Source organism: Chiroxiphia lanceolata, chromosome 2 (genome assembly GCF_009829145.1).
Source record: "Chiroxiphia lanceolata isolate bChiLan1 chromosome 2, bChiLan1.pri, whole genome shotgun sequence".
Lineage (NCBI taxonomy): Eukaryota > Metazoa > Chordata > Aves > Passeriformes > Pipridae > Chiroxiphia > Chiroxiphia lanceolata.
In genome coordinates, this window is record NC_045638.1 from 38,078,003 (window position 1) to 38,094,276 (window position 16,274).

Below are 16,274 nucleotides of genomic sequence, written 5' to 3' on the forward strand. Positions count from 1 at the left end.
TAACAGAAGACCTCACTTCACTGAAACCTCCTTTCAGGTAACTGTAGAGAGCAATAAGGTTTACCCTGAGCCTCCTTTTCTCCATGCTAAGCAATGCCATCTGCCTCATCTGGTCCTCACAGGAGCTGTGCTCCAGACCCTTTACCAGCTCCATTGTCCTTCTCTGGACACACTCCAGCACCTCAATGTTCTTGAACTGAGGGCCTCAAAATTGGACTCAACATGCAGCCTACATGCTGAGTACAGGGGCACAATCACTGTCCTAGTCCTGCTGGCCACACTATTTCTGATACAAACCAGAATACCATTGGCCTTCTTGGCCACCTGGACACACTGCTGGCTTATGGTCAGCCACTGTGGACCAGTACACACAGATCTTTTTCCATTGGGTAGCTTTCCAGACACTCTGCCCCCAGCTTGTAGCGCTGCATGTGGTTGTTGTGACCCAAGTGAAGGATTCGCCACTTGCCCTTGTTGAACCTCATACCTTTGGCCTTGGACCATCAATCCAGCCTGTCCACATTTCCCTGTAGAGTCTTCCTACCTTCCAGCATATCTACACTCCTACCCAGCTTAGTGTTGTCTGCAAACTTACTGTGGATGCGCTCCATCCCCTCATCCAGGTCACCAATAAAGATAACTTACTGTGGATGCACTCCATCCCCTCATCCAGGTCACCAATAAAGATATTAAACAGTACTGGCCCCAATACTGAGCCCTGGGGAACACCACTAATGACTGGCCACCAGCTGGATGTAACTCTATTCAGCACCATTCTCTGGACCTGGACATCCAGCTGGTTTAACCCAGTGAACAGTGTACCTGTCCAAGCCTTGAGCAGCCAGTGTCTCCAGGAGAATGCTATGGGAGACAATGTCCAAGTCTTTACTAAAGTCCAAACACCTACAGCCTTTCTGACATTCAATAAGTAGGTCACCTGGTCATACCAGGAGATCAGGTTGGTCAAGTAGGATCTGTCTTTCATAAACTCATGTTGTCTGGGCCTGATCCCCTGGTTGTCATGCACCTGTCCGTGATGGTACTCTAGATGATCTGCTTATAGACCTTTTCTGGCATCAAGGTCAGGTAGACAGGTCTGAAGTTTCCTGAATCCTCTCTGGACCCTTCTGACCCTTCCTGTAAATGGGTGTCACATTTGCTAACCTCCAGTCAACTGTGACCTCTCCAGTAAGCCAAGAATATTGGCAAATGATGGAAAGTGGTTGAGTGAGCACTTCCACCAGCTCCCTCAGTATTGTTAATTTACTCGTGTTTTTATTAAGATTCTTGTGTTCTACCGTAATGTTTAATTTAAATAAGAATCTAATCCCTATCTTTTCTTTCAAAAAGTCTTGCTTTATGGTTACTATTGTGTTACAGCAGTGATTCTTTCAAGAATTCATTCTGGTGCATTTACAATTCTTTGTTCTTAGCATCTATATAGTTAATAAATTATAGAACAGTGTTTTTAGCTGGTAGGCTGAGATTTGCTGCCATCATAATCAGTGAATAGATTCCCATTACAAGCTAGAATCAGAAAATCTATCATCATGATATATTTTGTGGCAGCTTCTGAATTAATAAAGTAAAAAACTTAAGGATATTTTTTGTTCAAATAATAAGACAACATCATTTATTTTGTACATATTGTAATAGGGATCACAGCTGGAGTTTTGGCAGTTTTTTATTCTTTGTGTAGCTAACAACACACATTTAAACCAGATTAAATTATGACACAAAATTTTTCATTGCAAATATTTTGGGGTTTTTTTTGGTGGGTTTCTTTATTTGGTTGGTTAGTTGGTTTTTGTTGGTGGGTTCTGTTTGTTTGTTTGTTTCAATTAACCCACTAAGTGCTGCAAAAGAAGTAATAACCATCACTGGAACAGTTTTGGTTTATGTGCTTGGGCAGCTGACAGCAAAGAGTCTGTTTCCATAAAAAGATGTTCAGATTTGATATTGTTCATCAGTGAAGACCTGTGTGTGGTTTATACTTCATTTAAATCTCTTGCTTTTGCAGATGGAGTGGTTTGTAAATATTTTTATCTTCAAAGCCTTACCAATCAAAACTGCCCTTCTGTCACTCCTTTTATGTTATAAACTAATAGAGAATATTTAACACAACTGAATGATAACTATAATAGAGAATTAGCTATTTCTGGTATTCAATGTTTAAAATTCATATCAATACTACTTCAAATTAAGCGGAGAAGTTTTCTAGTTTCCAATTTTTTTTTTCAATAGATAAACATTTTTGGGGAGAAAAAAAAAGAAAAAAGGAAGGAAAAAACCTACACACAATCAAAACCTTATGGACATAAATAAAAAATCAAACACAAGATTGTAATGTAACCAATAAAAATAAAAGAAAAATCTCAGCCAAGCAAGCTTCTTTTCTAAAATACATTCATTGGTTTTCAGATAAATACTGCTACTGTGACATAAAATAGCTGAATTCATTCACTGCTGGAGTTTAATACAACTGTAAACTTTTATGTAAAAATATATTGGATGCTTACAAATGTCTAGAAATACTGGCACTTTTACTGACCTTTAGTTGAGTCATTTTCCTTAGTTACTATGTGACATTCTTTGTGACATTAATCAGATGTTTCCAATTACTGTTTGCATTGCTGCTGCTTTCAGCCTCTCTTCTTTTTGGTTCATACATGTAAGCTAATTATGGATGCATATCAATGGAGGTTGAAAATGTAATTGTAGTTGCACAGAGTTCAACAGAATAAATACTAAAACTCCTGCTGGAGGATCACACCTGCTGATCCTTCTCTCTAAACCTTTCCAAAGCATGAAGGATAGCAAAGATATCCAAGGTATGACTGCTTCTCAGAGTTGCTACTGTTAAGATATCAAAGGCAGAGGATTAGAAACAATCAAATCCAATGATGGCTCATTGAAGACAAATAGATTTGGAGGCATAAGTTATATACGAAGGCAATGTGTGTATCCTTATGTGCAGGCAGCTATGCTGTATATGAATATTCAGAATTCATATGGATCAATATTAAAATTACTTGCATTTTTTGTTTACTCTGTTGGATTTTTCTTTTCTTGTTGACAATGGCTATTGATAAACTGACAGAAACCAGAAGAGCCCAGAAACACCAGACTAACTAAAATTTGCCCATATAAAGGCATTTGAAAGGTGAGGTCATGCATATTTCTGAAGAAATCTCTCAGGATTAAAGGATAACTCTTCAAATATATATCTTTTAAAGTCTTTGGAATGCCAGACAGCCTTCAGACCTGTGTTTATAAGCTCTTCAGTTTCCCCCTCTCCCAACTGCTGCTGATGTCTGTTACTCTCACTTACACAGTCTTGTATGATCTACAGAGATTCTCTAGCAGCATCAACATTTTCAACGCAAAGTCTACCCATGTGGCAAAACATGAAAAATATGTATGAATCAAATCTTTCATTTCTCAAGATATCTTGACAGATTTTCTTAGGAACTTAATTTTAAGCATCTACTTAAATGTAAACAGATAACTATTGCTATCTGATGGGCATTCATCTGCTTACCATCTCACAGTCCTTTATATTTTTTTTATTTTTTTTTCTAGGAAAGCTAAAAAAAAAAATTTGACCCTCTAGGATACTGTGCTTCATTTAATGCATTAATGCAGCTCATAGGAGATGTAGAGCTTCGGTCCCTCTTCCCTATATTGTTCTTGTTCTTTATCCAAACATGGTCTTAATGCTAAATACCAATAAATTCTCTCTCAGATATGTCCCCTTTTTTAACCCTGTTGTCATATTCATGCCCATTCTTCTTATGGGCAGAAAGGAGAACATGTTCTCTATGTGAAGCCAAGAATTTATCATTAGTGTAATTAAACTGTTATTATTAGTCCATTAATAGTGATACTAGCAGACTCACAGTATACATTATCTAATTAATACAAAACAAATGTAATCAACAATATTACAATTAAAAATTATTACACAGGCAAAAGTTTCTTAGTATCTACCTCTCTGTTACACTTGCCACTCTAATGCTTTTTTGGCTCTTAACAGTTTCAGTCAGGGCTGGGACAGGGGGTCAGTGTCTTGAATCCTTCATCAGAAGGACCAGGAGGTTAAAATTATGTAGTTCTTCCTTCTCTGTGCTAAGAAGCCCCTGATATTGATGTAGACTACTTCTTTCTCCTCAATTTTGAGTCTGTTTGGGTTATATTTATCAAAAGTGTGTTCTGTAGCACACTTTCCTCCTTGTTCTTTCTATATTGATCTATAACTCTGTGTTACATTTGAATTTACTCTGATGAATATTTTTTTGCTTCCTATTTCCTTTTCCATTACTCCTAAAATCAATTTTGCCTAGCTTCAAAGTTCCCATTGCCAAGAGTAGTTGAACACTGTTGAACCACTTGATTGTTACCGAAGACTCCAGAACCATCCTTCAAGGTAATACTGCAGGCCCTTCCTCCTCCTTAATGCAGCATCATTACTTTAGGGTCATAGACACTTCACTCTACACTGTATGATTACTTGTTTTTCCTATGTGTCTCAAATTTTTTAACAATAGATGTTCCAGTCCAGAATTATGCAAAACTATGCAAAAGTAAAACAGCTAAGGTAATAGCCTTATGGTAGTTATGCTATTACAGTTAATGTAAGAAAGCTAAAATAAGATTAGGAGCAACAAGACAACACCAGACGAAACTGTTGAACCCAGTCTTGAAGCGTGTTTTGTTGGTTTTGCTATTGCAGAATGACACTTTGATTCTGTACAAATAAAGTTCTGGTGAAAAGGCATGTTCCTAGAATGTAGATCAAAGCTCCAGAAGCTTGAGATCTTGCTAGAACTTGTCCCCACTTCCTACACAATTATCCTGATCACATTACGCAAAATGTGATAGCTGTTGCAATTACCTTCTTTTTAAAAAGCTTTCCTCCTTAAATCCTTACCCTCTGAATGGTTGGGAGGACTGGATTTTGGCGTCTGTTTTCGTATTCATTGTCTGCATAGCCCCTGAACAGTGATGAATGCCTTACATAGGTGAACTGCTCTACCGCTCTTTCAATAATCCTCCATCTCCAAGATTAATTTAAAGGAAACATTCAGTAAAGATGAATGGCATTGCCTGTATCTGCAGCTTAGCAAGATGGTCAAGTTCGTGATCATGTACTAGAAGTGGAAACATTTTCCACAATCAATTCATTTAAGGAGAAAAAAGATTTTTCATAAGAATAACTGTTGTATTGTTGATTGAAGGTTTTTTCCTTTATTCTTTTGAGAAATAACATTGGAGGTTTTTGTGTTGTACCTAATGAATCAAATTTGATTTGAAATAGTCAGTATTAAAAACATAGAACAATGTGATAATACCTAGGGGATACCTGAATATAGGATGCATCTACCTCTAGGAGGTAGTTCTAAATTTTCTATATGCTTATTTTAAATTCCGTCTGACTTTTAATAAAACCTATAGTGGAATTTCATTATTTCAGCTGTACAAAAAAAAAAGGATCATAGGTATTTTGATCGTTGATCATACAGAGGATTAAAACAGAGGTCCTTTTAATATGACATTCATTTCCTAGTCTGCATTCATAGTGAAAACAAAAGAAAACCCACAGGTAACGAATATGGAGAACATGATCTTACTAGCTCCAAAATGGAATTACTTCAGCCCCTGAAACAGGGGAGTTCCTTCTAGAGTTTTAAGTCTAAAGTAGAGTATGGAAGATCTTATTTTCTCTACGAGTTTCACTATTTTCTCTTAATCTTATTCTAAGCTCAATGCTGACTTGAGTTAGAAAATAACTAAGGCTAAACAATTCTCTCCTTTTATAAAATTTAAATTTGTCTTTTAATACTTTTATTATCTCTTCTTTTTTATGAAAAAGAAAGTAAATATTATTTACATCTTCCAATTTACATGTTTATTGTGTTATCTGGCTCAAATCTACTCTGTTTAACTTTAAAAACCCGAAACAATTAAAAAAAAATCCCTGCATATGTGGAGCCCTCCTGCATTTACAATATTGATCTGCTGTCTTACACATTGTCTCTGAGTAATAAACCCCAATTGGCCTGTGAAAAGCAAGATACAAATAACACCATGATGAGATATGCTTATTCTAAACGTACACTACATATAAAGTCTAAATTGAAAAAAAAGTATCATCAACTTGCCAAGAGTTTATATCTGTGATTTTTCAATAGAAATGTTACATATACTTTGGGAAAATAACAAACAAATTGTTGATGTTACCTGTGTTACTTCTACCAAAGTAAAGGTCAACAGCTCTATTACGTATCTTAAGTTTTTAAGTAATTCACAATTTGCAATAGTTATGTATCAATTTTTGGAGAGCAAATACACCTCTATGACAGGTGACCTTATCCTTCTCAGAAAGCAATGTATGTTATAGCTGTACCTCAAAATGAAATGCATTCTGTCTAATTCTGTCACTGTTACTCAGGTAGAATAATGTATGCCCATTTAATGAATACCATTTACCTTTGAAGTCTGAAGTTCAAAAAAATGAAAAGAAATAATACAGTACAAATTATTGTAAAATAGCATTACTTATTTTAAGGTAAAATTGAGAAACAATGTCAAATAAGATAATTTTCTCAGTATCTTGACTTAAAAAGTATTAGCAGTCTGTTCTCCAAAGTTAGGTTTTTTTGTACAGAAGTTATTTCTAATTTTTCTTCTTACACTATTTATCCTATGAAAAATAGGCTATCCTGATGTTCTATTTATATCACTTCTACCGGCTGTTTGCTGGGAAGAAGGATCAGTAGGATGAGGATGGGGTGGTGCTGAACTAGATGACGTTAAAGATCCCTTTTAACCCAAAATATTATATGATTTTCTATAAATATTAATTATTGTCGCAGTACATTATGAACGTGTTCCAGGAGACGGAAAAAAGAGTGTACCTGAGAATCTGAGTGACCTCTAAAATTACTCCAACCTCTAAAATGTCAAACAAGTCATGTCTTTGCTAGGTGACCAACTTAGAGTGTTTTCTCTAAAACATAAGTCTATTGAAGTCCCCGAATAGAAACCTTCCTATTATGACATGTCAAAATTTAGGTAGACTCAGAAATCTAGATCTTGACATCAGACTTCATTTAGAGTACAAGGAGAAGAAGGGACCTTATGTCTCTCCAGTGTGGAGAAACAGCTTAACAGTAAAGTATGGCAGCCACATCCTCAGGCTAGACAGAATAGAGGATGATGAGCAGCAAGCCTCCATCACACCTCAGTTGCCCTGGTCTGTGGAAAGATCCCAAATGCAAATCTGAGATTTACACTAGAGGTCAGGTACGTAAGCAAATCTATTTTTTTTACTTTTTTTAGAGACTTATAACTTGCATACCTAGTCTAAAGGCATTGGTACTTATCTGCATTGTTTTAATCCAGACTCTTCTAAACACACACCAGAGACTCTGTGATACATAAATTACACTAAAGATAAACTAAGCATTCAGAAGGAGGTGCATGAAGCATTTAACAGTATAAACTTACTCTCCGAAATAAAAGATTCTTCCATAACTATGATAAATGATCTTTTGAGATTCCAGTACTTTGGAGGTTTAAACAAGATTAGTCAAGTGTAAAGAAAGCTATTCCCTTAAACATTTATTATTCACTGATTGTATTTCAGAAGTCAGATTCCTCTATATCTATGATAGAAGCTTTCTTTTGGCAACACGGTCCTCTGAAAAGATAATTAGTAAGGACAGAAATCTGGAAGGACACCACAGACACAGCTTGAGACACTAATTTTCTACCTGTTGTGAGTGCTGTGGTGGTGCACTTCCCTTGCTGTGTTCTGAATCACACAATCCAATAAATGTAATTGAAAGCTGAAAGAAAGACTGAGAAGATGAACAGTAACAACACATATCTGAGGACATTACATATAACATTGACCTCAATCAGCCTAGATAGAGATGATGGAACACAATGATGTAAGATTTGCAATTGCAATATTGTCTTATGAACAGAGATGTATTGATACTTAAATATGTAAAATTATTTGTTTTAGTTGTGCATCATAGAAAATTTAAGATTAGAGACAGTCTCAAGCTCAAACTTTTTTTCAAAAAAAGCCAACAACTTTTTGTATTTTTGTCAAATTTGGAAGGGAAGGTTTGGGAGGGAAAGGTTTGGGAAGATTTGGGAAGAGCAGGTTTCGGAAGCTTTGGGAAGGGAAGGTTTGGGAAGGGAAGGTTTGGAAAAGGAAGGTTTGGGAAGGGAAGGTTTGGGAAGGTTTTTGAAGGGCAGGTTTGGGAAGGTTTGGGAAATCTTACTAAAGATTCAATATTGGGACAGAGAGGGAAGGAAGAAAACAAGCAGCAAAGTGATCATAAAAGTTTCTTCTCTAAAAGTAAACAGAAAATATCTTTACCCACCATAAAAAATGAAATATGAAGCCGAGATAAATTACATAAACTGTTATAGACAGTCTATGGATTTGCTATATTTAGATATATTAAATAGTAAACAAATTGGCAAGCAAGCCCAGAAATTCTACCTTATCTTTCAAGAAGATGAAAATATATTTCACACATATTTTCTGGCATACTTAGGTTATTCACTTGTAGTAATTATTGAAGTTTCTTGAAATATTCAGTGAGATAGAATAGTTTTACATATAGATAAATACAGACGTGGATTTTTCTAATAAAGGGATATATTTAATCTGTAAAAATGAATGTAAATAGTAGCGATAATACAGAGAAGGTAAGTGTATTGTAAAAGTTTTGTAATGAGAGTGGACAAGAACTGGGAGCACAAAATGACAATTCTGAAGTCCATTAATGACTTAAACATCAGCAGTTCCATCTTCATGCTGGATTTAATTTAGGTGGGGAATGCATTTTAGAATTCCACAATTTCCCTCACAGAATTTACTAAATATTTCTCAGTCTAGCTCTGTACTAAACTTAGTTGTTGGGTGAAGAATCAGAAACAATTCTGGAAAAAGGAATCATACTCCACTATTTTACCCAACAGGTAACTTTTTCTCTTTTCTGTTCTACATTAATCACATTAATCATATTTCATTAATTTTGAAACAAATAGTAGATTTGTCCTCCCTTTAGTGCTTTGTCATGGTGTAGATACTCCATCTCTAAATCTGTGGTAAATAAACAGCTCCAAAAATCTTCCCTAAGAATGAAGCTAGATAATGATGGCAAACCCTCAACTTCTAACAGTTAACAAGAGAGGAAGGTTCTGCTTCCTTTTTGCTATTTTCTTCTGCCCTTATTCCTTTCCCGGAAATTGCACTGCATACGTCTGTGCTTTGACTTGTGCCTTCTGCAAGCCTGTGCTGGGATCACTAAGGTTGACATTGTAACAAGTGTTCTCCAAGGCTAAGGTGGCTCTAAAATGTGCCAGAATTGATGCATGGTATGTGGCAATACCTTGTTGTAAAGAGCAAGGGGGAAGAGGAGGGGGTTAGGAATCAAAACTATCAATCAAGTATCAAGAAGCTACTAACCTAGTTTTTAGCACGAGTGATACAGTTAAGATCATGCAACAAGCATGTTGGAGAGCAATAAAAACTAAAAGAGAGAAGTTTTGTTCTGAATTTTCCTGTTTAACAATATGACTTCTGTTCCCCTCAGTAATCAAATCTAAAGTGTGCCACTTTATATGTACCATGTTTAGAGCTGTGTGCCATAGAGAGTTTTAATGTCTTACATCTTAAAAAGTGTAATAGTAGATGCAATCTATATATCCTACTTTACACTGCTTCACAGTGTAAAGTAGGATAAGATAGGAATATTTTTTTTTTTGTTTAAAATGAGGTGAAGATCTCATTTAAATGTTGTGTTTTATATAAGCAATACTCCAAAATCAATCATGTATAACCCAACATTTATAAATAGTTCATCATCAGGGTATTTCAGAAGCAAAAATGTCATGTTAGAGAAATTGAGGCAGAAGAGAAATCTGTAAAATTTACTAGAGAGTAAGACATTGGTCATCTCAGGAGGAAAAAGTCAGACCAGATACAACTGCACTAAACTTTACGCCAGTTCTGCAACTCTATGTTTCTACGGCTAATTTAAAAAAATAATCAAGCCAATCTTAAATGAGTCATATATCTCTTAACTTTTTTTGTTCAAGATGACTGATTTTTGCTTTTTTCTCCTTACTATTTTCTTTTACAGAGATTGAACAGGGGATTTTTAAGTCTTTAAAACTAAAATATTCAATCTTCTCTATTTTCTCGCCCCTCTTTCTTCACTCAAAAACATACAAGGAAAGTAATGTTAAATGTTAATAATACTATATTTAATTACTACACTGGAAACTGAACACCACATCCAAAGACTCCTGAGCACTGGAAGGGTAAGTGTGGATTTGAGTTATTTCTGACTCTTGACTACAGTAGTTAGACTGCACTAGTGCTGCTTTCTACGTTCATTTCACATATTCATTTCTTTCATCTAAACACACATCTACTAACAGGGCAGGGCTTATTGGCAGCAAACTTTCCTCTCACAGAGGTCAGTCTCTGATGCTGAAAATGTTGGATAATGGAGGGGAACGCTTCAAAGGGAACATCAAGACATTTTGAGAGCAACAGGGGTAAATTTAAGGGAGTTAATTGACACTGCCATAAAAATGGGAAACACCTGAGCAAATACATCACAGATCAAAAGAGAGAGAAATGACCTACAGAAAATCAGAAGAAAAGTGAAAAAGGAAAATAGAATGCATTCCAAAACCTAAGAAACTCTGCATGTAACTTTGTTACATTAGTTATAGAGGTGCAATCAAGCTTCAAAAGTCAGATTTTGTATACCTCAGAGTTTAGGGTATTAAATCTAGTGTTTTGATTCACACCTTTTTTGTTCTTGAAAGTATAAGCTTACTGAAGAAAAAATATTTACTCTGACCTGTGATAACTGAAACGTTACCACTGAAAAGCTTTTGTCCTTAATATTCTAAAGATAAAAACACATTTTTCTCACTCAGGAATATGTATAAAGTTTAATTACTTTTTCTCATTATTTTTCCTTCTAAAATATCTAGAGGTTTGTTCTAGATATACTGAAGGTATGTCTATGAATGGCAAAGCTAAAATTTTGTAAGACATTCAATTTTTTTACTAGTTGATGAAGGATGAAATTTCTCTGCCCTTTCTCTTCAATAAAAATGAAATTTCTTTGGTTTTGTTTAAATATTATTTTATCTTGAAGCCCTAGAAAACTGCATTCTTAAAAAAGCTAAGAGCATGAAAGGAAGAACAGATTATAAGAAATGACACCCAGCATACAGAGGGCCAAATACTGAAAGCAATCTTGATATGACGCAATAAAACAATTTGTAGGTGTCTATGCATATATTGTCTTTAAATGGGTATATATATATATATGCTCAATTGTTTTCAGTCACATGTAGTTCTCCTCCCTTTATCTTCATTTGATATACTTAATTGCCAGATCTTCCATACAGTGAGTTTGTTTTCATAGCTACTGCAAATTACTGACCACCTTTAGAGTGTTATAAAAATAGTAATAAGAGAAATATAATGCCTGTAAGGTGATTATTCTGAAAATAACATGTCACCCAGCAGTCACTTCTCAGATAGTGATTACTGAGCTACCCTCATCATCAGAAGTACTTCCAGAACTTTGTGTTTAAGTATATAACATGCTGATTTTTGTTGTAGTTAACACAGTGACTATTAAGCAGCTCTCTTAGCTGAGCTTTTTACATTCTGGGTAATTGCAATGCTAATTATGATAATCATAACTAGTTCTTAGTTATAATGAATATCAAGTTAAAAATTGTGTGACTTAAAAAGTGTATTACTTGTGAATGATGTACAGCTCTTCATCTAGAGTAATTTTTCTTTCCAGCATGAGCCAAAATGAAAATACTGGTGAGTCTTTGGTCCTAAAAACCTATTACTTCCCAGAGTCTGGGATTTCAGGACAGACTGGATAAAAGTAAGAGAAAACAACCTAAATATCTCTTACATGATAACGAAAACAAACAAGAACAAAAATCCATCCAGTTTTGAAAAGCTGCTTTTGGGCAGACAAAAGTGAGGCCAAAGGTGTCATCAAAGTTAAAAAAGAAGCTCAGTTAACTGAAGACAATGACAGTCCACTTGATATGACTAGCCATATACTTCTAGTGGCATTTAACATGTCCCTCTGGAGTGCTCACGTGGGGCTGTCAGATACAACACAGGAAGTACAAGAGACCTATGGCATTTGGAGCAACAGCTGACAGGCAGGCAGGAAAAAAAGAAAAAAACATGTTTCTCTTATATAAAGTATTAGATTTATCCATATGTGTGTATATATATATATATGCCCACACATACAAGTTTATGTCATTTCACATTAATTTAATATAATTTAAAAAGCAAAATGAAATATTCACATTCTTTGAACTCAGTTAAATTAACCAAGTTTTCAGTCTTTTTTCAGAACAGAAACAGAAATAATAACAAAATATTTTTACTAGATCAGACTCAGGGTATTTTTTCATTGTTTTTTGGCTTAAACCTCACACATTCACAGAATTTGTCATTTACTATAAAAACAATGTTATCTCTAGAACCAGAATAGTTAGCAAGTGAACAATCAAGTACTTAGACAAAACTGCAGACGAACTATGACACAAATAAAAAATATAATAAATGAGTACGAGTTGGTATTCTGTGGGATGTCACAGCCATACAAGACTCCTGATTGACTTAATCACATCTATTTATTTCCTCTAATATTACCTACATACAAAATTAAGTCTAGGGTATTCATTCCTTACCAGAATCTTGACACATCTTAGATTCTAGGTCAGCTAGCCTAAGCTAATGTCTGGCTCCTCCACACATAATTTCTGTTGAGAACATCTCTCCTTAAGGCGTAATAGAGACAATAATAATACTAATTTAAAGTCTATCTCACCCTTTGCTACCCAGCACCAGCTGAACAGAAGAGTTCATGACTACAGGATCAGATGAATGTCATCCACTTAATTCATTGGGTTTTGAGAAAGGAGATGAAACTAGAACAGAGAAACTGGGGGGAACTACGTGCATCAACAAGTTCAATCATTTGTCATCATGGTGCTATGTAACATAAATGTATTTCCTTCTTTATTACAATTAATTCAGACATTTTAAACTGTAAATTATTTCATGAGAATCTTGAAGGTGAAGATAAAAGAGATGGGAGAGGAATAAGAAATTTCATAGGTATATTGTCTGGAATCTAATCCAGGAATATACTGAAAATTGTTTGACAGGAAAGATGGAGTGAGACAAAGGACTCAGAAGGGTCCTCACAAGTGTAGACACATTCAGTTTTGGATCTAATATTAAGTCATATGCATCAAGTTTATCTTCCATTAGATTTTTATTTTCGTACAAATGAATTTCAGAAACAGATGTTTTTAGTTTGCTCATTTCAGGAAAAAGATGGGCATAGTTCATCCTCAAGACTCTGAGTCTTAGGGTCTCACTAATATTATTACAAGATCCCACTCAGACCATATATTTTAGAATCACATTAATTTTCAGCTGCATATCATAGTCGTCCTGTGACAACTACCATATGCAATTTCTTTTTCCTAACCTTATAACAAAAATTCTTGTGAGTAGTCCTTTCACTGTGGGCTGTTACATTTCAACACATTTTGTTAACTGATATAATCCAGGTTGTTAGTGTATTCCACTCCTTATAGACGACTGTTGTGGTTTAACCCCAGCCAGCCACCGAGTCCCATGTAACCAGTCACTCACTCCCCCACCAGTAGGATCAGGAAGAGAATCAGAAGGGTAAAGGACAGGAAACTTGTGGGTTGAGATAAAGACAGTTTAATAGGGAAAGCAAAAGCTGTGTACATAAGCAAAGCAAAACAAGGAATTAATTCACTGCTTTCCGTGAGCAGGCAGGTGTTCGGCTATCTCCGGTGACTCGGGAAGGCAAAAGTCATCACTCCAAAAGTCCCTCAACTTCCTTCTTCTTCCCCCTACTTTTTATACTGAGCATGCTGTCATGTGGTTTGGAATACCTCTTTAGTCAGTTTGTGTCACCTGTCCCAGATGTGTCTCCTCCCAACCTCCCATGCATCCTCAGCCTCCTTGCCATCATGGTAGTATGAAAAGCAGAAAAGGTCTTGGCTTTGCGTAAGCACTCTCAGAAGTAACAAAAAGATCTCTATATTATCAACCCTGTGTTGATAATATGAAATCCAAAACATAGTCCCATACCAACCACTGCAAAGAATATTAGCTCTACCCCATCCAGAACCAGTGCAATAACTTATAATCCTCAAAAATCTTCATCAATGCCTTTCTCACCTGATTTCTACCATACCTTAGTGTAAGGCTCTTCATTTCAACCTTCAGTCCAGGAAGATATTTCCCTGGAACATAGACTGAGCTCACTCTGGAAAAAAGAATTTATTTTTTTTTTTAGTTCGTACGTATCCCTAAACTGCTCTCATAGCTGCAATATGGTCTGGCTTCTAATCATTAAAATCTCTTCGTTGTTCCTAGGAAGTCTGCTGAGGTTCCATTTCTACAGCTGGGTGTACTCACACTTTTGATCTTACAGTGCCAGTTATCCCACTGACAATGCAGTTCAGTAGCATTTTCCCTGCTGTTATATCCATTTCAACCTTAGATGTACCTTCACAAAGGCCATCAACTTGTTCCTGGCAGACAGCGGAAACTTCAATTTCCTGAATCAGCTCTAGGATCAATTTGTAAATTTTTCCTAGCAAGCAGGTTTTACTAATGCAGATTTGACTCTTCTTGATGTGGATGTGAGTTTCTAGTCTTATGTCTTCTGTTCTTTTATGTTATAATCCTGTCTCTTCATTTCTTCTGTAGTTCATGCTCCTCCTGGCTCTAACTCTCTTGCTACCAGTTATACACATTTTTCTTTTGCGGAGTAGGGTTTTATTTTGGTTTTCATGGGGGTTTTGTTGTTTGTTTTTTTTTTCTTTTTTAATTTGTAAATTTGTTTGTTGATACATTGTTTTGGTGTTCCTGATATTTTCTTTCTTTTTTCTTTTCTTAGTTTTTTTTTCTTTTACATTTTTTACATTATCAGCCTCAAATCCCAGCAGCTGTTCAGTCTTGTTCTCGAAAGAAACATGACCATCTCTGAAAAATTGCTTTAAATAAAAAGGAAATTTGCTAGTATTGTCCTTGTCAGGAGAAGGTACATACTATGTTAATAGTTTTTAAATGCAAAATAGATAATACTATTTAATCCGAAGAAATTACATTGAAAGATAAAATGCAGAAGAATTTAAGTTGAAAGATTTTGTTCCCATTTGCAAGTATGCATAGGTCTCATGATGTTATTTCTGTGGCCAATTGTTACATTCTCACAGAGCATTCAGTTATACAGAGATCCTACTTTTCAGAGTGGTTTTAACAGAACACAATTATTACATTCATCAATAGATATCTTTTTTGAAAGGACTGAACACTTAAAATTAAGCTCATTGGAAATGCTGTCTTTATCATTTATAGTTTTGATCAATGAAGAAAGTGAATTTTTTTACACTACAGGTAAACAAAACCTGTTCCACCCACCTAAGAAATAGTAATGAGACATTCAAGGTATTCATTGGTGTGGGGGTTTTGTGTGTGTGTGGTTTTTAACAGGTTTTTAACTAGAGAATAGTTTGTCACAATCTTCAAGTCATGGGTAACTGTCGATTATGCAACAAAGAGGCACATTTGAAAAGGAAATTATAATTATTCCCCTTTTACAAGCTAGACAGTTGTATTTCTGAAACACCAGAGATTTTAAGTGGGAGCTAAATTAATCTTTATTAATCCTTGTTATCATGATTGCATAATGTCTGGATTTAAATGTCTGATGTACAGCTCTCTGTTTCCTGCTTCCCTGGCAATCAGAAGTGTGAAAATAAACCTTACACTTTAAAAGAAACACTTCATTTGAAAAAATAGATATAATCATCTGTACTATTTAAAAAAAGTTTTACTTCACACAAGAATAAATATACAGCATGTCAGAGTTTCAGACTTGCTATTTTATGTTAAAATATGCACTGCTACATGTCAGAGCTGTGAAAATGGGAGGTAAAACAAGAAGGCAGTTGGCCAAATAGTTATAGCAAGATTTTTTTTCCATTAAGATTTTTATTTTTGCAAATAGTGCTCCTACAATTTAATTACAGCATTTAAAACACTCTCTAAAATGGTCCGTGAGTGCCCTACTGAAATTTCAAACTACCATAATTAATGATAAGATCAGAGTCAAAAACAAAAC